The sequence below is a fragment of the Mauremys reevesii genome, linkage group 15 (genome assembly GCF_016161935.1).
Source record: "Mauremys reevesii isolate NIE-2019 linkage group 15, ASM1616193v1, whole genome shotgun sequence".
NCBI lineage: Eukaryota > Metazoa > Chordata > Testudines > Geoemydidae > Mauremys > Mauremys reevesii.
The window spans coordinates 34,585,021-34,609,474 of NC_052637.1; the positions used below are offsets into that span (position 1 = coordinate 34,585,021).

The 24,454-nt window shown below is 40.5% G+C and overlaps 1 protein-coding gene across 2 annotated transcripts in view; it reads left to right on the top strand.

The window, feature by feature from the left end:
- Positions 1-24,454, top strand: part of TOM1L1 (target of myb1 like 1 membrane trafficking protein) — a 572,142-nt gene that overhangs the window by 475,239 nt on the left and 72,449 nt on the right. The gene's annotated exons all lie outside the window — the stretch shown is intronic.

Sequence of the window (24,454 nt, forward strand, 5' to 3'; positions counted from 1 at the left end):
TGGCTAATAGCCATTTATGGACTTAGCCACCATGAATTTATCCAGTCCCCTTTTAAACATTGTTATAGTCCTAGCCTTCACAACCTCCTCAGAGGTCAAGTCATCTGTCAAGTCATCTTTTGCAAAAACAGCATTGTCCCTGCTGACTACTTACCTACGCTATCTTCAGTGATGGAGCATGTATAGCTTATCTCAGAAGAATAAAAATGGCTTCTTATATTCGATCTTTTAAGGTTAGACTGTTGGTTTATTATACAGCCTTAAATAATTCATGAGAAATTATCTTTATAATTCTAGCTATTCAGAGTTTTGTATTTTATGTTCTATTGTGGCTTCCTCCCCTCCCCCATTTTGTTATTCTACTTTATATTTACCTTGTTTGTTCACTGCTGCCTTTTTAATCCTAGAATTGAAAATGAGATCTTGGTCTCTCTTTTTCTAATATCTTAATTTTTATTTTTGCAATAAATACATGCTCCAGGAATCAATTTCTTTTTAAAGCAGCTTCTTTTATATTCCAAATATGTACACCCAATATAAAAACTAATGATGCTAACATTGTGTTTATTATGACACAATAAATCTCGAATACTCTGTGTTGCATTCAGATTTGTACATGGGCCTTGATTGAATTCAAGGCTCTAATGAAATCGCAAACCACAAAAGGAAGTGAGCGGGGACGGGAAGCCTACGTTCTTCTATTGACTTGCTGGGTGATGCTGGGAAGGTCACTTAGCTTCTTCGTATCTTCGTTTCCCAATCAGTGAAATGGAGTAAACAAATATTTATCTACCTCACAGACCTTTGTAAAATCCTTAAAATCCTCTGATGGAGGATACTGTGCGGGTGCAAGATATTAATACAGAAGGGCAGGGAGCAGTTTTGATTAGCCACAGTGTTTTGATTTAGTTTCAATATTCCGTCTGGATTGTGGATTTATCATTGATTCATACCTGTCAGTGTTATATGGCATAGCTCCACATACTGTGAGGGGCACTTTGCCACCCTTACAATTCATGTCAATAAATTCCAATAAATAAAAGACCCACATTTTTGACAGTTTTGTGGCTTAAGGAGAGTTCAGTTAATATGTCTTCACTCTTGTCACTCCCTGTCTGGGCTTCACTCAGAATCTGACGGTGTTGAGTAGAAAGGGGTCATTTTTAATTGAGGTAACCAGGTAATTTTATTTTAAAAATTACTAATACTGTTTAGTGTAGAGAAACCAGAATTAGGCTACCAAATACCATCTCTTACTGATGATTCAGTGACTCCCACTGTTTTAATTACATCTCTTAGGCGATGCCATAATGGAAACTAAGCAAAATAATCACAATTGAGGATCATGGCTATTTTATTATTAAATAAAGGGCAAGAGACCATTAAACAGAACACAAATAACAGAACACAACTGGTTGCTTCCATTACAATCTCTTCGCTGTGCCTTTCTGTGGGAAGCTTTGAATAGAGATTACATCTTTGTGAGTAGGCCAACCTTCAGTGGGACATTTTTTTTCTTGGTAAGTTGAAACCAAGGTTTTGTTTCCCAATATTATGAGTCCAGTCTTTGTATCTCATAGATACTTAAGTGTTTGTAGATGGACAAAATAATTTTAGTTATTATTAACCAGATAGTTTATAGATGGGCAGGGTAAGAAATCATAAGTCCCATGAAATCAAAGAAAATACTTAAATCAGTTATTTAGCAAATGCCTTTTAAGGAGCTGTCTTGACAAAGGCCCTTTAACAAATACTAAGAATCTTAACTCCAACTAAATCCCACTATTTTTTTGCTTTCCAATGTTAGGCGCTGTTTCCTTTCCAGGAATGCATGGTCTAACCATCTGGTAGTTAAGAGGAGAAACTGTTAATATTATTAATTGCTACAGTATTCCCATAGCCAGTAAAATTATTACAAGAGTTTTTAAATCTAATCCCTTGGCACTATCTTAGTTAACTTCCTTTCACCAATCCATGTTGACATCTTGAGGAGGTTTTCTTGGGCTTGGTTTCTTCTTGAGTCTTCTTCATTCTTAATTGTCACTGGCAGCTTGCTTATAGAGATGGATAGGATGCGCTGAGTCCTGTGTGTTGGAGCAGAGCAGCAGAGAATGAGAGTGAGCAGTGCTCACTTCAGAGTTTTATACCCTGAGTTTATGTATATTGGGGGTGCTGAGAGCCATTGAACCAAACTGTAAACCCTGTATATAATAGAAATGCACTTCAAGCCAGGAGGAGCGGCAGCACTCCTAGTTCCAGCATCTATATTTATACCCTTCTCCTTCCTATTTTCATTAACTTATAGAAACATATACCTATTCCAGGCTTGCTTATATTCAAATTACCTGCTGTCATCCTTTCACTGGCTCCGTGCCTTTGGAGGTTGGTTCTGGACACTCTCAGCTCCTGAATATGTGGTCTGATTAAAGACTAGGCGACACACTTTAAATTGCCTTTGCCCTTCTGTAGCAGGAAAGCATCAGATAATTTTAAAAGTTATTTGTTTTAACTCTTTCTTTTTATTCTGTCAGTTTTCTGAACTATTCCTTCAATTTTATTAGAATTTAACAGAAAATTAAATGCTGTTTTAAACAAGTCCAAACACTCCCGTTCTTTATAGGGAAGTTTTTAGTTCTCAAAAGTCTTTAGAAATTATTGAATTTTAAAAAGAGAATCTTAAGTTATTAAAGAAGTTGTTGATTCTTCAGGACAATTTTTGGAGATGATTCTTCTTTCTTCCTCAGTTTGATGTGGGAGTTGGTTGAGCACTTCCATTAATTAATTAATTCCCCATTAATATAAATATTCTAAACTGGCTTCTTACATTAGTAATCAGCTGAGAAAGATCATTTAATTTCACATTGGTACATGAGGCATTTTACTATATATGTAGCGATGATATTAGGAAACCCCATTTAACACTTTGCATTTAGTCAAAATACTTTCAAATATGCCTTTTTAAATGGTTTACCATTTCAACAGTTAGGAAATAAACAAAGGTTTTCTACAAATTATTTCCCAACTACAGGTTTTTCACTAAAGTTTTTAAGAACCCAAGCAGAGATTTTTCTTGCAAAGGTAGGGCTGATAGAGGCCCATTTTACAACCTAAATTTATTGTTCTGATACCACATCCCTACATACCTCTTTGAGGTATCCTGCATTAAGTACATCTTCACATACTTTTAGAGGACCAGGTCTTTTCTAAAACATTTTTCTTTACAATGTTTTTTTTTCTTTCTTGAGATAAAGGATTATATCTATATCAAATTGGTCAAGATAAGACAATCTTTTAGTTTTTGTCTCTTCTCTTGACCCAATCTCCTTAAAGTTAAAATTTGTTATAGTAATTAGACTTCTATTACATATTTTGTACAAAGCACAAATTTCAATAACCAATGCATCTTTTATACATAGCACAAAAGAAAATATAAAAGTTAAAACAAAGTCAACTCAGGAAAAAGCTGCCTTTTAAAGCTTATATAAACACTCTTGGGGGTCATAAACAGTTTTATGGCCAAGGAGGCTTTATATTAGCTATTTTCAGGATGACAGAAAGCAGAAGCCTTCTGGAATTTCTTCTATTAGTTTGAACATTTTATAACATAACTAACTAAATCATACACAGGTATTGTGATTTTTTTTCAAGCATCCTGGCTATAACATACTTGTGGCTATATTTTAATATTCAGTAAAGATGAAAAAAAGTTTATAATGACCTAATGTTATCAAAAATCAAATAACGTTATTAATATCATTTTGCATCAATATCATTTTGCATCAATATTGAGGTCTCTCCACCAAAAGGTTTTCTGGAATAACATGATAGCCTGTTTTGGTAATGGTGTAGACAGCCCAGCTCCAACACACCATAGAGATGGTAATTCCTTTGAAGCTTATCTCCCTGAATATGTAATCGGAATCTGGCTAGTAGCACAGGAAGGAGCTTGGAAGCAATTAGAAAGCTGAACCTTGGAGAAGAGGGTTAACAGAAGGCCTGCAGAGAAACAGACTGTAACCTGGTCCTCAAATGCTGGAGCACCAGGGATAAGTGGGTCCTACCTAAATTGTAAGGGATGGCCAAGTTTAGGTAAGGAAATATGCATATGAGCTTTTATTTTTAACCTTTGTCTCTCTGCTTGTTAAAGTCCTATGGACAGATATTATATCCCATTTTGAATAAGGTATTCCCTGACATTGTATCAATTTTGAATATGGTATTCTCTGACCTTGTTTGTATCTCCCAGAGAGACATATATAACTGAGGTCAAACCCCGTGGGACCTGCTAAAGATAATATGGTTCTGGTAAATGGGGGAATCTGGTGATCCAGACTGAAAGTGGGGTGAACGGTGGGAGAAGTACAGAGGATGGGCCTGTCACTTGGAAGTGTTGTCACAGAGAGACTGAGCGAAGGGTCAAGATACAGTGCCCTCCTGGTGCCATAAGTGGGGATGAACCTTCTCTGATTAAATGCTCTCAGTCAAATGTTAAGCTAACCACCTGTGGGAGGATAGATTCCTGCTAGAATCCTATGGATTAAAAGGGATCTTTGGGAGTGTCATCTAGTGCATTGTGCTTTATTGTGACAGGACTAACAAGATGTTATATGACAAAATGACATGAACTTTAGAACTATTCATTATTATATTTTAATATAATTTATTTCAGTGAGGACATTCAGCTCAGCTTCTTCATAGGGTTAGTTACCTAGCTTCATACCCAAGGTACTGAGGGGATGAAGGATTTGCCTGAAGTGATATTGCACAAACAGGACATGTAAGTACGCCATGTTTTGCAGAGGAGATTTCTTTAGCAGCCAGAAAAGGTTGCTACCGAATGCTGGTGTCTTGTCAGTTAACAGAATCATTGCTGGAGTTGATGAGCGCACATCCGATTTAAGGCCTCTGACCAAGACGTTGTCAGTTGCTGGACTCTGCGGTTTATTACAATAAGTAACTGACCTTTCCAACTTCTGGTTCCTCATTCTAACTTATAATCCACTCTAGTGCCCACAATGCCCCTCAGAACCGTATACGAAAAGTCACTGAAAGTCACTGCAGATCATAAGGGCTAGGCAAGGTCCTGTACATCTGGGGTTCTCAACCTTTTTCTTTCTGAGCCCCTCCCCCCCATGTTATAAAAACTCCACGGCCCACCTGTGCCACAACAACGGTTTTTCTGCATATAAGAGCCAGGGTCGGTGTTAGGCAGTAGCAAGCAGGGCAATTGCCCGGAGCCCCCTGCCATGGGGGGCCACAAAGCTAAGTTGCTCAGGCTTTGGTGTCAGCCCCAGGTGGCAGGGTTTGGGGCCCCAGGCTTCAGCCCCTCATGGCAGGACTATGGCTTTCTGCTCTGGGCCTCGACTAATCTAATACTGGCCCTGCTTGGCGGACCCCGTGAAACCTGCTCGCAGCCCCCCAGGGGGCCCTGGACCCCTGGTTGAGAACCGCTGCTCTACATCACTTAATTCCTTTGGATTGCAGGGAGGGTAGAGAACCTATACAGGAACCTTCTATGCCCCAGGCCTAATTTAAATAAGCTGGTGTGGAGGAGGAGGATGTGGGTGGCCTGGGAGAATGACTACAGAATCTGATGCGAATTCAATGGTCCAAAAAACCTCCAACAGGGACTGAGGAAAGGCAGAGGTTGCTATTCTGTGAGAGGAATTTGCTTTCCTGTCAGCAGACAAGAAGGCAAATTCCTCTCATACAGATTATCCTATTCTGGGAATGTGCAGCTGAAAAGTTAGGCTAAAAAGCCCGGGCATAAATTTACAGCTGCCCAGAAGCCACTCGAACCAGGGAATGGCCATGCCCAGGAGATTTTATGTTACTATCTCTTCTGCTCCGTCAAAGAAAAAAAAAAAGAACTTACTATTGCAACCTCCAAGATACAGAGAATTTGACCAAAGGAACATGCGCATATAAGAATATATCTATTTATATGCACACATCTAGGCCCCAATTGTGCAAACATTTACATACACAAGGAAGTTTCCACATCTGAGTCGTCTTTTATATTCATACTGAGGTTAAAGCTCTGTAACCATGTCCAATCATCTGCCCTTGGAAAGGGCTCAGTTATAAGAACTCTGTTACATACCACTTCTGCACACTCAACAGAGGTGCAGCTGCATAGACTTGCGCAGGCTAGCTTTGATCAAACCAGCTTGAATAACAATAGCAGTGAAGACATGGCAGCATGGGCTCCAGTAGCCTGCCTGGAACACTGGGTATGCACTTCAGCAGCTGGTCTGTGCTGCCACTGCTATTTATTTTTTTAATTAGCTAGATCAAAGCTAACTCAGTTATGTCTACACATGTTGCAGTCACACTTTTGCTTTCTGTGTAGACCAGGGGTAGGCAACCTCTGGCACGCATGCAGATGATTTTCAGTGGCACTCACACTGCCAGAGTCCTGGCCAGCAGTCCGGAGGGATCTGCATTTTAATTTAATTTTAAATGAAGCTTCTTAAACATTTTAAAAACCTTATTTACTTTGCATACAACAATAGTTTAGTTATATATTATAGACTTATAGAAAGAGACCTTCTGAAACCGTTAAAATGTATTACTGGCACGAGAAACCTTAAATTAGAGTGAATAAATGAAGACTCGGCACAGCACTTCTGAAAGGTTGCCGACCCCTGGTGTAGACATACCTTAGTTTTATGTCAGTAGAGTTACTCCTAACTTTAACTAGGGAAGCATGACTAGGGTGAGTGGATGGGTTTGTGTGTAGAGACGTGGGCAGTCCTGAAAACGCATGCACATATATCTACTCACGTACGTGTTTTTGTTGTTGGTAGTATTTGTATTATGCTGGTTCCTCTGCAGGGTTGGAGCTTCTGTGTGTGGAAAACTGTTTTCTTCCAAGAGCAATATTCCCCTCCCATGGTATTCTTCCAGCATCGCCCCCTTTCCTAACGCCTGCTTGCCAATGCAGATGTCATTTTGACATGTTCTGGAGCAAAACAAATTATAAAATCCTTCTGGCAAGCCCCATGTCGTTTTATTTGTCTGACTGTAAACTTCCGTGCACACAGTACTGGTATAGAAATAATAATTTGTAAAATGCAGATCTATTTAAAACTAGACATGCTTTTCACTGAAAATAAATAGATTTCAGCTTTGATCCTGCAAGAGTTTATGCAGGTGAGTAACTGTAGTCGCAGCTTTTTAAGAAAAGGTTGGACAAACACCTGTCAGGAATAGTGTAGGTTGACTTTGTCCTCCCTCAATGCAGGGGGCTGGTATTGGTGACTTCTTGTGGTCCTTTTGAGCCCTACATTTCTATGATTCTATGTGTTGGCTGACTGAATGCAAAGCTGTGCATCTACATAAATGTTTGCAGGACCGAGGTCTTTGTCATCAAGAATTCAGAAAGCACTAGTGAGGGATCTTGCCAGCATCCTGTCTGCTGACGTCAACTTTCTTCCCTCTCCAGATGCGTTGATTTAATTTATGGCACAATATGTTCAAATAGGGTAACGATTAAATAATTTTTCAAGTGTTATGTCCTTATTCCTGTGTCCTGGGTTTAAAGTATTCTGTGCATGCTACATCAAGGACAGAATTAACATGAAGCTTATTTCATTACAGATCTGTCTTTAAGTATTTTCAAATGTGCAGTTATAAGATTTCTACTCAAAACTATTCAACTTTCACCTCTCGTTATTTGATTTTTCTTAGGCAAAATGAGAATGTTTCCATATTTGATTTTCCCCCTCCCCTTCCCATTCTTTTCTCTGAAGAAATAGGGAGGAAAAAAATCAAAGAATGGTCCTTTATGTTATAAAAATTTATTTCTGCCTCCAGTAATCTCCAAGCAAACTGTTTTTAAAATGTTCTAACCAGCTTCTTTAAAAGAGGTAACAGCAAATGCAAAGTAAGCTGGGCCAAATTCTGAAGAGTTGAGGGAAGGGGTCAGTTAGACTTCACCCCCAACGTGCTTTAAAATGGTACGAGACAAAGAAAGTGAGTGTGAGCCTATGACAGCCACAGATTACCTGAGTCTCCTATATCCCAGAGAGATGCCCTAAATCCTGGACAACAAGAGTCGCTCTCTCTCTCTCTCTCTCAAGCTCTCCTTTTTGAACAGTCATTGGGGAGAGAGCTGTTGAATCTGCATTTTCCAGTGAAAAATGTTTCATCGGAAAATTGACAACCAGCTCCAGTCCCCAACCATCCGGCCCACGTGCATTCAGAACGTTAGCCATATGACTGGCAGTTTGTAAGCGAGGAATAGTTGTGGTCAGCAGAGGCATTAGAGCTGACTCCCCCAATTATAAAAGAGGAGGCGGCAGGTAGGATATTCTCTGTGAGGGCTCCTGAACGCTTGAACTTGTTCCATCCACTTTAGTCCAAAATAGCCCAGATTTGGTGATGACCTGGGCATGTTGCAAAAGACTTTTGTTTGATAGAAGGCTGACGGTATCGTTCTCATAACTATTAGTGTGGAAAAGAGCTTTCTTGGAGTGGCAGGCTAGCAAACATCCTCTAATTATTTATTGGGGGGCCAGTATGGACTAGCATTAGGGCAGTGGGTAATGGGACTTTGGTGACAGGGGTTTCCTGGCTTTGCCACTGACTTGATTGATGGATCTTGGCCAAGTCATTTAACCTCTTTGTGTATCAGTTTCCCCATCTGTAAAATGAGGATCATAATTACTGCCCTCCTTTGTAAAACACTCTAAGAGTGAGTGATGAAAGAGCTAAGTGGTGTTGTTTAATGCTTCTGGGGGTTGGGTTGGTTTTAATTCTAATTATGTGCCAAGCTGCCTAAAATGTTTTAATTATGATTCAAACTGAAATAAATCAATAGGTAGCAGTGGCTGCAGAAAACAGGTGCCCGACATGTAAAGTTCTTTTTTAATTCTACCTTTTTTCTCTCTCTCTGCTTGAAGCAAGTGGGTGGATCTGAAGCAGTGTCAGTGCTTGGGATGACAGCTGCACTGGCACTTTATCCTGTTGTTCTGCCACATTTGTTTACGACCTCAGAGGAGAGCTACAGGAAGGAGTGGAGCTCACTGGTTCGAGCAGGGAGATAAGGCTCAGGATTCCTTGCTTTTTTTTCCTGATTCTGGCACTGACTTGTTGTCTGTGACTTGCTGGGCAATAATTACAGTAAAGAATAATACTTTTAACTTCTCTGTACTTTAGTTTACAACCCTGCTGTCAAATCAGTAGAGCATTCACCTAACCGTATGAGGCTGCTGTGAAGTTTTATTAATATTTATAAATTCCTTTGTTGTTTTCTGATAAAAGGGCTATATGCCAGTACAATGGTCATTCCTAACATTTTTTCAGTTGTTCCTTCAGTAGTTCGATAGTCTGACTGTGATATTCTCTAGAGATATCCAGATACCATGGTAACCTCATTTAATTGCATAAACAACTGGAAGATTTTTAAGGATGACTCCTGTAAAAACAGAATAGTGTTATGGCTTGTTCAAATGGTCTGTCTCTCCTTTCAGTGACACCAGAGTTATTTCATGGAAGTCAGTAGTGTTTCAGGCAAAAATATATCATGAAGGTTGAAATTATATGATCTAGTGTTATATGCAGGTAGTAGAAAATTAGAGTAATTTTAAATTCTTATCAACTTCAAATTTAAAAAAAAAAGGAAAGAAAAGCAAGCTTCCAAATGTAAATTGAACAAACCGATCATGCTGATTGTGTCATGGTTTGTGATGCCTGAGAAATGTCATCCTGAAACACAGTTCTAAAGAAAAGCACAACAATAGGAGCCTGCTTCTGCTTCCCTTAACATAACAGCAGAAGTGCCACTGCAGGCAAGTGAGAGCTCATACAGTACTTTATATGGTATTATTGAATAGAACAATTGGGATTAAAATATTACGTGCACACATTGCTGCTGTTGGTTGGATGTGAGTAGCTCGCATTAGCATCAGATACCTCACTCAGTGGTGATTCCTTTGTGTTTCTCTCTCTTTCTGGCAAAAAAGCAGGCCACGAGGATAATTTTGTTTTATTTATCATTGCTGAGGCTGAAAAATTGTTATATCAATAACTTGCGTAGGCTTCTTTTCTTCCTCTGGACGTGAATCACCCCTCCCAATTAGGTAGATATGTGTATACATTGACACTTTCCAAAAACATTCAAGCTGAGAAAGAGCTGGGAAATTTCAGTCCAAGTGGTTTATTTTGCCAAAGTTACACTGAAAATGACGTCTTATTATGAAACTGTCAGGCAACCTTAATGATAGGCATGGCTACTTCTACTTTCTTTTTTTTTTTTTTAAGTCCAAATACCAAGACATCCAGTTATTTTTCTTTCTATGCCACTCTTCAATAGCCCTGATGTAACAGCAAGAGCCATATGACGCAAACTCTTGGCAGTTTCAAATCTTTAGAAATGTAATTGAACAGGTTTCGGAAAGAAAAAGGGAGGGGCCTGTTTCCACCGGCTCTGTGGAGTATTTTTCAAGGGGCTATTTTTTCTTTATTCCATCTGTATCTCAGCAATCGTTCTTGTATTCAGAGCACTCCAGCTCTTCTCATGCCTCTCCTGGTCTCGCGCCCAGAACATCCTGTTACTTCAGACATGCTGGGACTTCTCCTCCTAACTAAAGTAGCTTTTTATTTGAAGTTTTCATCCAACTGGATGCCCAATGATATGTGGTAGGGGTTGCGGGAGACTGCCATTCTTATCCCCATGTGTCATTTTATGCAGGCCCGGCCTTCCTGCTCATCATTTTTTAATCTGACCCTGATCTGACCCTGTATAATTCAGCAAGAACATACGCAGCACCTTGCTCTGCAGTTCTCCATATGGCACAGTGAGCGAAGAAAGCCTGTGCCAACTTCAAATCCAATTATAGCTTAGAAAGGTTGCTCCATTATTGCATTTCAAACCAGCATTACATTTGCTAACCATGAAAGGGTGCCAAACCTGCCATTTCTTTGGAATGTGGGACATCTGTTAGCCTCAATAGGCTATGTCAAAACTTGCATTAGAATCTGCCGCTTTAAAAAAAAAAAATCTGCCTACCGGTAGCTTGTTTTAAATTTTTCATTTCTCATTCCCTTTTCCGATCATGACTCTTTACTAAGCATTGGAACACAAGGGTTGGTACAATTAGAATTGGACTAATGTTGTCTCCTTTGTTAACATTCCCCCCCTCAATGCTATCAGAATTAGCAGAATATGCAGAAATTAAAGATACAGTATGTGAGATAGGTGCCAGTGCGGGGTTTCTACTGACAGGATGTTGAATCACTTAAATTGTGTGGGCCCATTCCTGCGGTCAGTGATGTGAATCTGGAGAAACTCCATCCACAAACCCCTGTGTAACTGAGGGCAGAATTTCTCTCTATGCAGGGCCATAACCGGGGCAGGGCGAGTGGGGCAGCCGCCCAGGGGACGGAAATATTATGGAAAAAAATAGTAAGGGGCGCAAATATGCTTGCTTGGTTTTGGAAAGTGTAAAAAATGCCTAGTTATGGCTTTGCCTTTGCATCAGATGGTTTGCTTTGTGTGAGCGATGTGTGTTGGATATCCTGGGCCAAAGTGAGCACTGACTTAGTCTCGGTGTAGTCCATTGATTCCAATGGAGTATTGCAAGATGTACATTTTTGCTGAGTTCAGCCCATGCTGAGGCTGCTGAGTGACATGAAGAGAGCTGAAACATCTACATTGTAGTGGAGACCAGTGTGTCTGGTGCTCAGCAAGGTGAGCGAACTGCAGCCACGCAGTGATCTGAGACCTGGGGAGCACAGCAGGGTGGGAAAGTGGCTTCATGGGGACAGATACAGGGCACAGCTGGCATGTAAGAGCTTTAAATGCCATTCAGTGAGCGCAAGTGATGTGAATAGCAGCCGTTTTTAGGATTTTCGGTTTCCCGGCAGGCACAGTGGTGATTGGAGTGCTGTTAAGAGCTGCACTTAGAAGGGACTGAAAGCAGGAGCAGCACCAAGGGCTGGCAAGGGCCATAGAAATGTGTAAAAAAAGGTTCTAAAAAACCGGTATCGCTCACAGATGTTTAATGACGTGTGCTGGGCTCCGTGTTGGTGCCAACCCTCTAACCTGTAGCAGCCTTTCCCTTCATCCAGCGCACCGCATTGGGTCAGGACTAGGAATACCCCATGCTCAGCAGCTCTTCTGGTAGCTCAGCGCCTGCTCTCTCGTTTCTGGAGGACTGAACTCTGTGCTTTGACACCGAATTCTGGTGTCATTTTAAACTTGCTGTGTCTCTCTGTTTTCAATCCTTATTTCACATAGTCCACTTCCATATATTTCATTCCTGCCCCAAGGTTGTTCAGAGCCAGAAAATATGGGCTCTTAAAATGATCGGCAGTTCACCTAATGAAATATCAAAATACACATAGCAGTCTGATGCATTGGAAATAATGTATTTGATATATATGTTTCAAAACTGGTTTCCTGAGTTAATGTTCCTATTGTTAATATATAGCCTGGTAATGCAAAATGAAAATACAGCAAGTCTATTAGGAAGAAGACAAGGCTTAGGTAAAATGTGCCTAGAGGATCAATTGCAAAAAGAATGATGTACTCAACCTCTCATTCCCAAGATATAAAGCAGCTGCAAGAAGAGGCACTGAAAATATTAGAAATTAAAATGTGGATTTTATTATTTCATTCAAATAGCAATTGAGATTTAGGGCTTGAAGCATGTTCATTATGGTGTGTCCTACAAGAAATTCATTTGCTTCTAAATGACAAGTACTAAGGTGCAATGTATTTATACTTGTAATAATGCATGTGTGTTTATAATTATATTTATCGTGCTTCCAAATGTATTTTTCCCCAGCATTTTGCATATAGAAAGATACAATGTAAGGCTTAGTCTACACTTAAAAGTGAAAAAACCACATCCCAACCCACATAGTTATGCCAACAAAACCCCAGTGGAAACACAGATATGCCAATAGAAGAGCATTTCCGAGAGGTGGTGTTCCTACAGTTGCAAAAAAGCTCATTCAGTCAGTGTAGGCTGCATCTACACTAAGACACTATGTCAACATACCTGTGTCAGCGTAGGCTCTATAGTGTAGTTTTCGCCATACGGCTTGCGTTCATTTAGTTTGCGGCAAGCTAGACTGTGAATCTACCCCATGCTAGCCAGCTGCAGATCAACTGTCTGGGTGGCCCCTGGTGATGTGTATTAATTCATTAATTCACAATTCACTTTGATCTACTCCTGTTTCAGAGAAGACTAGATCAAAGCACACTAACAAACCATCAATATGCATCAGCAGGGTCCATGTGGGTCCAGGGTCCATGTTAATCCGTGGCAGTCCAGTGGGTAGATTCACATCCCAGCTTGCCATGAATCAATTGTTCATGTAGTCAAGCCCTAAAACTTTAGAGACTGCAGAACAAACATATTAGTCCTTCTAAGCAACCTGGAAATTGAGAAAAAGCAGCATCTGGTGGTTTGGAGGCACCAGGCTGGAAGCAAAGCTTTTGTGATTCTGTTTCCATCTCTTCCACTGTGACCTTAGGCATGTCACTTAATCTCTGTCTCAGTCTGTTCACTGGCTAAAGGAAATACTAATTGCTGCAAGGGTATTATGAGTAGAACCGGTTGAACAGTATTCTGTGAATGTGCAAAAACTGATGAATTTTGGCTTTGTGAATAATTCACAAACCCATGCTGTTGTCTGCATCTCTATTCAGTGTTTGAAAATATTCAAAGAGTAGCGTAAGCAACCAAATGCCACTCAGTGGATTATTTGTGAATCACTGAATGCTGGAGGTAGGTGGCTACTGCACAGGTCTTCTCTCAATATTGAGCCGGCCACTTCTGCAGCAATTTCAGCCTGAATGGCAGCTCAAGGGCATGAACATTCAAAACCTACTCTCAGGAGCATTCCGTACACAGTGGGATTATGAGAGTGTCTGTCTGGAGGATTGGGCCCTCAGGCTCCAAATCAGCAGAGCACTTAAATACATGTGTAGGTTTAAGCAGGTGAGTCATCCCAATCAGTTAGTATGTGAATACTAGTCGGTGAATAAATCAGTGAATCACTCACATTCTTAAAGCACATGCTTCTATCTATCAAAAGTACTTAGACAGGGCCTATTACCATGGTATCTGGGCACCTTACAACCATCCTGTGAGGTAGGGGAGTACTATTGTCCCCATTTTACAGATCAGGAAATGAGGTAGCCACTAAGGCCACATAGGAAATCTGTGATAGAGCAGGGAATTGAACCTGGGTCTCCCAAGTCCTTGGCCAGTGCTCTAACCAGTACCCATTCCTCCTTCTGCTGCTTAAGAGCTTTGCTGGATCAGAGCTTTGGTGAGCATATGACTCTGGCCATAACTTTAAACCTAGATCTGTGATTATTCTCTCTTCTCTTATCACTTCCTTCCAAGATGATAGTTAGAACAGTGAAAATATATTGGGACCTATGCTATATTTCCACTTAGTGCAGAGACCTAGATCACTGAAAGAATACTGCAAAAGGCACAGAAGTTAAAAGTTTTATTCTCAGTAGCAGCCTCCCCTATCCTTAAATTAGCTAATCTGGGTTTATAACAAAACCTTTGCAACCGATCTTTAATTTACAATAGTTTCAGGTTTCCTTTTCCGCTTTTTTGTTGTTGTTGTTGTTGTAAATATCTTCCTCATGCTCAGGCATACATGTGGATTTTAAGTAGTACGATTCCATGGAGAGAAATACCTATGCTGTAACACCCCAATAGTCAAGCCCTTTGTCCTCTTACTGGGAATGACTTATTTTGGTGCATTCCGACTGGACTGGACTGAAGGTCTGTCATGGGTCTTTTCATGTTATTTTGTCTTTTCAGGCATAGCTGTGTGCTCCCAGGCAGATGGAGTGTCCAACTGACCAACTGGAATGGATTATTTTAATCAGGAACAATGATTTGATGCCAATCAGGAATTATTATATGATAAGGGCAGAGTCAGTGTTGTTTGTAACAGATGGAAATCATCTTGCCATTGTTAAAGCTCTGAATACCTTCTTGATGGGCTTATCTTCAAAGCAGACGCTTTTATCAAAGGGGATATTCTAATGATCTTGGTGAAAAGCATTACAAATCCACCAATAATTCTGCCTTTTTTCCCCTATTTTGATGATTTTTGTTGTTCTAGAGTGAAATGTCAGGATGAACCTGCATCCGAACATATTGCAGAGAGTGGGTTTCATTTTATATCTATCATATAAATAGCTGCAAAAATTATAACTTGATCTTATTAACTTCCTTTGGCTAGTCACTGATTTACCAAGGGTCATGGTGAGTTCTCCATGATGGACAATTTTTAAATCAGGACTGGGTGTTTTTGTGAAAAAATCTGGCATAGATGCAGTTATACTGGCGCGCAAAAAAAAATAAAAAAATCCTTGGGCTGGTATATCTTATTTTGTACAGGGAACTGGTATAAGCTATGCAGGCATAAACATTCATTTGCCAGTATAAACTGTGTCTCAACTAGGATTGTTTGCCAGCAAATCCATACTGAAATACCTTAACTGGCAAACCCTTTTTAGCGCAGACAAGGCCAAAGGCATCCTGGTAATGCCACCACTGCAGAGAGAGATGCAGAGTGTAGTTTCTTTGGAAATTCAATTGACAGGCCTTGGAGAGCCAGCAGCTCAAAAAGAATACACTCTGAGCTAATACACAGCACTGATCTACAACAGCACGGAAGGACACTGACAATTATTTTTTATGTTGTCGTTTTATTAATAAAACTTTTTATGAGGTGTAAAATAACATGCTAGGCTAACGGCCAGAGAATGGCAAGAAATACGGCCTTGCTCCATGACTAAGGTGCAGGGAAAAAAGAAAAACACCTGCCCTGTCAATATACAGGGTGGATGCTCCCATTCAGCTGGATGTGCCTCATACTTGTGGCATTTCCGCATCATTTCTTTACAACCTATTTCTTTACGACTTCTCAAGCTGTATTACCAGGAATTTGCACCATTCTGCAAATGTTGACAGGGCTGTGAGGTTAGGATGGCTGTGAGGATAGGCTGTGAGTTTCTTACCCTGACTCTGCACAATTTTAAGAGAGGCATTCATTGTAAAACATCCAAAGCTGACTCCAGCCAAACAAAAACCTGCTTCTGCACAGGGCAAAACACTGCACGATGCTTGAAAGCATTCCAGATGCTTGGGATGTTCAGTACTTGATCTGAATTGTTGAACTACCTTTTACCTATATGTTTCCAAAAGATAATATAATGCTGCTCTTTGCACTTTGCAAGACAGTTGCAATAGGACGGATTCTTCAGAACAGAATCTATAATTCAGTTAGATTGTCAATGGGATGATAAACCAAGGTCAACACTTCTCCTCATGCATTTGAAATATTGAATGTTTTTCTACATTTCAGAGTTCAGAGGAACATTGTTAGGGGACAAAACATGCTCAAACACAGCTGGATATGAGCTCTGGTACAAGGACATCTTCTAAATTGGTAAAGCTCCGTTATCATGCTGAGGACCAGGGAGGGATTGTCAGGTGAGCAGCTAATCTCTGCCAGGCATTCTTCTGTTTCTTGAAGGATCTTGAGCAGCTCATGATCCTGAGATGACATTCATCCTATTAGCTTAAAGCTGTCTGACTCCTCTGAGCTCCACTGTCAAAGACCTTGGCTCTTAACTTCATTCTCAAACAGAAGAATGTTTCTCTTTAACAGAGGCGATGTAAACACTTTAATATAATAGAACTTCCAACCAGGAGAATAGGCCTCTCTCACATAAAGATAACATGAATTAGTTGTATGAGCATGTCCACCTATTTAGCTAGCATTTCCTTAGCCTGTCATGACTTTAGCGGGTTTCACTAAATCAACCTTGTCTATAAACCTCAGTATATTACACAACTCAGTTATGACCCTGCATTATCACTTATCTTCTAATGAATACAAACCTCATTTTCTTAGCCTCTTGCCATAACTACAGCACTGTAAGATTCTTTATTGTTCTAGCTGCTGTCTTTATATACTTTTTACCAGTTCTTCTATAACCTTTCTGTCATACATTATGGCATTTTCATATGGGCTGGTGAGGCGCTAATCAAAGGCAGTAAAATGTCTATGGCCAATTCATTTGCACAATTGCAAGGAGGTAAAAATAATGGTCTAATAACATAATCATATTACAATCCTCTGGGGACATTGCAGTCTAGTATTTTTTTCTTGTAGTTTGGACTGCTGCGTGAACAGAAAATAATTTGTATTGCTTTTATAGAGTCCCTTTCATTCTAATGTGCTTCAAACCACATACAAACAACATGAGGGAAGGTCCTCTCAGGATCAGAAACTGGTTAAATGATGGGAAACAAAGGGTAGAAATAAATAGTACGTCTTCACAATGGAAAGTGGAACATAGTGGGGTCCCCCAAAGATCTGTATTGGGACCAGTGCTCTTCAACATATTCATAAATGATCAGAAAAGGGGGTAAACAGTGAGGTGGCAACATTTGCAGATGATAGTAAATTACTGAAGATAGTTAAGACTGAAGCTGCCTGTGAGAAATTACAAAGGGATCACACAAAACTGAGTGACCAGGCAACAAAATGACAGATGAAATTCAGAGTTGATAAGTGCAAAGTAATGCATAATGGGGGAAAAAATCCTAACTATACTTACAAAATGCTGGAGTCTAAATTAGCTGTTACCACTCAAGAAAGAGATCTTGGAGTCATCACGGATAGTTCTCTAAAAACATCTGCTCAGTATGCAATGATAGTCAAAAAAGCTAATAGCATGTAAGGACCCATTAGGAAAGTGATAGATAATCAGTCAGAAAAAATCCTAATACCCCTATATAAATCCATTGTATGCCCACTCTTTGAACACTGCATGCATGGTTGCACCATCTCAAGCAAAGATATATTGGAAAAGGAGATGGGCAACAAAAATGTTTCGGGGTATGGAACAGCTTCCATATGAGGAGAGATTAAAAAGCCTGGGACTCTTCAGTTTAGAAAAGAGACAACTAAGGGGATCTATGATAGAGGTCTATAAAATCATGAATGGTGTGGGGAAAGTGAATAGGGAAATGTTATTTGCCCCTCCACATAACACAAAAACCAGGGGTCACCCAATGAAATTAATAGGCAGCAGGTTTAAAACAAATATGAGGAAGTACTTCTTCACACACTGCATAGTCAACGTGTGAAACTCCATGCCAGGGAATGTTCTGAAGGCCAAAAATATAACTGGGTTAAAAAAAAAAGATAAATTCATAAAGAATAGGTCCATCAATGGATATTAGCCATGATGGTCAAGGACGCAACCCCATGCTCTGGATATCCCTAAGCCTCTGACTGCCAGAAGCTGGAACTGGACATCAGGTGGTAGATGACTCAATAATTGCCCTGTTCTGTTCATTGCAGCTGAAGCACCCGGCTCTGGCCACTGTCAGAAGACAGGATACTAGCGGGCTAGATGGATTATTGGTCTGACTCAGTATGGCCATTTGTATGTTCTTTATTCTTAACTTCAATGAAGTCCTGTGATGCCTGGAAACGTGGGCAGCCTTTTGGTGTTCAAAGCACACTGAACATCAAAGGGCAGAGGGGAACTTTTGGCCAAAGACTGAGGCAACCAGAACTATTATGAAAAGAACTGTTTTTAAGGTCCCTATTGAGAAGATAGACACGTGGGTTTTCATCTCTTGTCCATAAGACTTGCACTTAGTAAACTGCAGGAAACTAAACTGATCTACCTCAGAAGGCTGAGATGCAGAATCAGCACTCCCAAGGTTAGATCTGTGGTTCTACCTAGAGAACCAAAGTATTTTAAACCTGGTATATAGCCTGTTACGACATTACAGCTAGTGCACTGTTACAGACTTTATTGGGTTAGATACCACCTATTTAAATAATGATTGTGAAGTAAATTGGTAAAACATCAAGCTCATGTAGCACCAGTAGTACATGTATCACAGTCTGGGAAGCCCTACGTAGAAAGTCCATTTTTCTTACCGCGACGGTCATGGGAATAGCAGGTGGCACTAGAGTATGTATCTTCTTAACAGTCCTAAAAACCCCTTAGGTGAATCAGTTTTTCATTAGTTTTAACTGCTAGAATAGCTCAGTCCACTATTCCAAGGGTTGCTTTGGAAAACTCATTCTTCTTGTAATCAGGATGTAAGCTCATGGTCCCTTTCCTAAATCACTGTGTGCTAGATGACTAGCACATCCCAAAAAAATGCCCTTCATGGTTTAGCCATCTTGGAACACTGGAAAGAAGAAATGAAATTTGTAGTGGCCGCAAGTTCTATCATGGCAGTGGATTTATTACATGAAAATGAACTCTACAAAAATGCTAATTTCTTATACGACTCTCACACCAACGCCATATTACTTTAAAAAAGTCACTATTAACAGGTCCCTCTAGTTGGAGTGTAGCTTTGATTGGCATCTACACAGCAGAAAGATGATCCGCAAAAAATCCTGGAGGAATTGTAGGTGATAAAATGCATCCTCCTTTTTTTGGCAGCATCATTACCACATACAAAAAAGCAGTAATTTACCTAAACTCCTGCTCTTCCTAGGAATGAGGGAACTGTTGGGAATATGTTGGATAACTTTGCCTCTCCTTGTAAGACTGCTAATGAGTTGGCCTGAGAAATATTTGGTCTGATAAAGTATTTTGAAATCAAGATGCTGTATTTCACACTCAGGCCTAATGAGTCTTTCACCACCAGCCCAGTCAAAAAGTAGAGATTTACTACCTCTTAATCACAGCTCCAGGTTTGGTATTTTTCCAGCAAAGCCCAGTCCACGGTGCAACCCAGTTCATCATGTTTGTTAACTACCTTCAGATGTGGTTGGGGCTGGCTTGTTTTTGTTGCTCTAGTGTCACAGGGTGTTAACTGTCAAAGGCAGGCATTATGCTGCCTATTCAAGTGTACCAAGTCCCATACGTTGTCTTTGTATGCGCCCCTGAGCCTCCCCCTGCGCCCCAACCCCCCGCCCCAACCCTGACCCCCCTTCCATCCTCCAAACCCCTCTGTCCCAGCCCAGACCACTCTCCTACACCCCAAACACCTCATCCCCAGCCCCACCGTAGAGCCCTCACCCCCTCCCACATCCCAACCCCAATTTTGTGAGTATTCATGGCCCACTATACAATTTCTATTCCCAGATGTAGCCCTTAGGCCAAAAAGTTTGCCCACCCCTGATTTAGCTGGAGGGTCAAGTCGCTGGAGCAACCAAACCAGACTCTGGGTATGTTTAAGAACCTGTGAGAAAGGGAAACTGAGGCAGGGTCACTGCAGGCAGCCACCTGGTAACAGCTTTTTAAAATACCTCTGTAAATTCATTTGATTTTTACCTTACAATCATAGACTATCAGGGCTGGAAGGGACCTCAGGAGATCATCTAGTCCAACCCCCCTGCTCAAAGCAGGCCCAATCCCCAATTAAATAATCCAACCAATTTTTGCCCCATATCCCTAAATGGCCCCCTCAAGGGTTGAACTTACAACCCTGGGTTTATCAGGCCAGTGATCAAACCACTGAGCTATCCCTCCCACCATGTTGCTTTCCATTTTATATCTGTCAGCTGTTTTAGTCTGATCCATTTGATGTTGTGACTGTCTCTGACCCACAGAGATGAAAACAAGTGAGCAGCAGCAGGAAAAGAACAAAAAAGAGGCCAAAGCAAAAAACGAGGCTTCACAGTTCTTATTGCTTCATTTTACTCATATTTAAGCCAAAACTGATACAGAAAAAAACTAGAGATAGCCTGCCCCGAACCCTGGATGCAGAGCTCAGTTATGGCTAAGACTCTATTATGGGCCTTTGAATAACAGTTCCTGAATTTTGGCCTGTTCAGAATCTAGATATGAGACTGAACGTTGCACCACGCACACATCTGTCTAAAAGTTAAGTGATTCTGATGCATCCAAGCATGTGATGTCCGTGTATCAGTTTTCCTGGAGCATGCTGCAGTCACCAAAATCCTTCTATTCTGTTGGTCTTTCTCTGTAAGTGACTCCACAGACAGGAAGGAAAATAGGTGAACTCATTGGGAAGAAACACTCTGGGGTCACATGGGATAATGTGGTGACTGCACAACTAATTCTTGCGTCTCTACAGAGAAGAGTTTTTGGCATGACAACAGGTGGAGGAGGGGGGTTGGGATTTTCTAAAGTATTTCTAACAATAAATGACTTAAGAACATGAATCCTGTGTTCCTAAATCCTTGGAAGCGATCATGCTGGTGCTGTCTGGCTACAGGGAAACGTAGTCATGGATCCACTTATCCTAGCGAGCAAGTCAATGTGTAGTGGTTAAAGTTCTGCAAAATAGCTGCCTGCTTATAATTCCTTTCTAAAGAGATTAGACTCAAAGCAGTGTCGGAGCCAGCAGATAAAAATGGAGTATTCATAAGAAAAATGAACGTGTATGAATTATGCAGTACTGAATGGTGGCTGACTTAATGGTTTTTAGCACGGCGATTAAAAACTGGCAGAGATGCTGTAATTAATTGTGCTTAGTTAGCAGTCAATCGCTATCTGGTGGAGGGCAGCTACAATGGATCTTGTTGGCATTAAGGATTTGATCTTTTTTTAAAATAACTTTTTAAAAGAAAAAGTTATTCTTCAGTTTATTGCCCTCTCTGTTCAGTGCCACTTGCCCCCTGATGCTGGGAAAATGAAGGGGTACATGGGACCATCAGATGTCATTGGAATGAAACAGTTGGTAGCTGATAGCTTCACCACTTGGGTTGTGTACTCTGCCAGATTTTCCTCTCTGGGAGCTTGAATTGAATAGAATGAAATGGTGAAAAGGGGAGTTTTGGGGTTGTTGGGTTTTTTGTCCATGTTTGTTTGTTTACCAGTGAGATAGAATGCACTAAACAATGGACCAATGAGACAGTGTGCTAAACAGTGGCCCAATGAGAACATAGGTGGCCAGCTCTTCAGGTGGTGTAAATGGGTGCAGAAGACCCATTGATTTCTGTGTCACTGGAAACTGTAACATCAGTGGAGCTGTACCCATTTATGGTAGTTGAGGCTCGTACCCAACATACTCTGTGCCAATGCTCCCTGAAGTAATATAGCACAAACATTATATAGCGATTATAAATAATTATTTTCAGAAGACCAAAGACCTTATTAGTAACAAGGATCCTTAGCTTATTGATTCTATTACTGCTCCTGATGGCGTCACTGTATATTAGGTTTTGAGTTATTCTATTTGACGACCTTCAAAGTCATTAACGAAAAACCTTCAAACGCAAGAAAAGCAATTACCCAAATCTCAGCAATGTTGGCTGTACCAACTTTGGACAGCAGCATAGTGTCCAAATTGAATTGTGTGTTTACTTTTCTTGACCCATGCTTGGGCTTAAAGTGCAATGAAATTCTTTTCTGTCATGGAGAATGCAAAGGTACTGATGACCAACAGTGCTCCAGAGATTACTTTAACTTTTTTTTTTTTACTGTTACCCATTGGCAATGAGAGAACAGAAATGAATAGACCTACTGGAGCTTCAGCAGGAATAACTGAATCCTGGCGAACGTGTATACACTTGACTCTCCTAAGTGTAGACTCATATTGGTGGTACATCTGTGAATCTTGGCTAAATGGATTGCTCAGACTTTTGCATTTCATTTATCTGCCTTACCTGGAAAAAAAAAATCTGGGGCAAACCAGAACAGATTACCACCCTTAATGCCACATCAAATTACCTTAGAATTAAAATTAACAAAATGAATGAAATCAAGAACTGATCATTAGTCTTCAGACTGATTTTCCAAATAAGGACCTTCTGAGCATTATCATAGTACATTTCTTGGGAGCCCATTAGCACAAGCTACTTTCCCATACTGAATTTCTTTAATTTAATTAGGACAAGCTTTTCAAATGCTCACTACCCTTAACTGGGGCTAGTTTTTCAAAGAGTTCAGTTTCCATTTCAGCACCTAGAATCCGGTCACTTCGGTGCTTAACACCCAGCAACTCTCATTGTTTTCATTCCCAAATAGCTCTTGCTTCATTAGACAGAACTGCATGTTTTTTTCCTAGACCTGTTGATATTCCCAGGATGCTCACAGGGCTGGATTTTCAAGGGTTTAGCCCTGCCTACTGAAATGGGAGAATCACAAATTTTCCCCACTCATTTTCAATTAGCAATACCGTGTGAATTGTTTATTGCGTTTTCTGCACCCACGCATATCCTGTCTCTGGAAGAGTAAGCATTGATGGTGTCACTCAAAATGAACTTCTACTGCACACACCAACCTATTTCTGTACAAAGGTCAGTATTGTTGTCTATCAAGATAGCGCAGAATAGTCGAATAATGAGTTGCCTCAATGCACTGGCCTTTTTCCCTTCAGAATGAGCTTCTGCATCAAGCAGAGCAGGCATTGACTGAAAATCATTTGGGGCTGTCTTCTGTAAAGGTCAGAGTCTGAAATACTATAAGATAATTTCACCCTAGTTTATAGCGTGGAGCTCTCTCTATCGTGGAAACCCAACTAACACCACTTGTTCAGCTGCCTGGCTCCTTTAGAGATCCAGGTTGTGATGGGAACCAGGAAAGCCTAACTGGTGCTGTCACTGAACTAAATTAATCAAGAAAATACAGGTAACAATAAGGATGCAAATAAAGTCTGGGATGGTTTCCCCTAGGGGGGAAGTTGTCATCGCGTAGAATATTTTTTCTCAAGGCAAGCAACCTGCATCCTGGAAGTTCTAGTGATGATGTCTTTATTGTCAAAGTGGAGGCATGTCACAGAATGATCATTGGTTGTACATCTTTCCGTGTCTTCCCTTCCAGATGAGGATCAGTTGCTTTCTCTCCCTCTCAGCCTCTAGTTTAAGCAAACTTCCTTTCTGCTTCTAGTTCCAAGGCACTACTGTTTGCACTCGCCATTCAGGTAATGGCATTTCTTAAGGTTACAGAGCTAAATTCTGCCACTCGACCCTTGTCTACAATTCCATCTGAAGCCAATGGGAGTTGTGGTGCTATCATCTGATCACAGATATGCCTCACATCATTCTGTTGGCCAGTAATGTTAGCTGTCTTTCCTTTGTTCGCCAGCTGAAGTCAAACACTCAGCAGCTTTGTCACATGTAAGTGGTACAAACGCAGGAACATAAAATCAATACACTCCATTAAACTGTTTAAAAATAAATTACAGTGAGTGGTGTATGAAGCCATCAGGACATAACACTGCAACTTTATCTGTACTGGAAGGGCTCCTTTTACCTCTTAGTATACAAATTAGTATCAGACTTTTGGTAAATGAGGTGTTACATCTTTTTTTTTCCCCCACTTCTGTTTCTTCTCCAGATGAGTAAACATAAGGTTGTGGTCAGTGGTATAAAAAAAATCTGCTGGTAAATTTAGTAAAATCACCATAGACACAAAAGGCCCAATTTCCCTCTCTCTGACACCAGATTTATACTGGTATGACTCCGCTGACTTCAGTAGTTACTCTTGACTTGCACTGGTGTGAGAAGT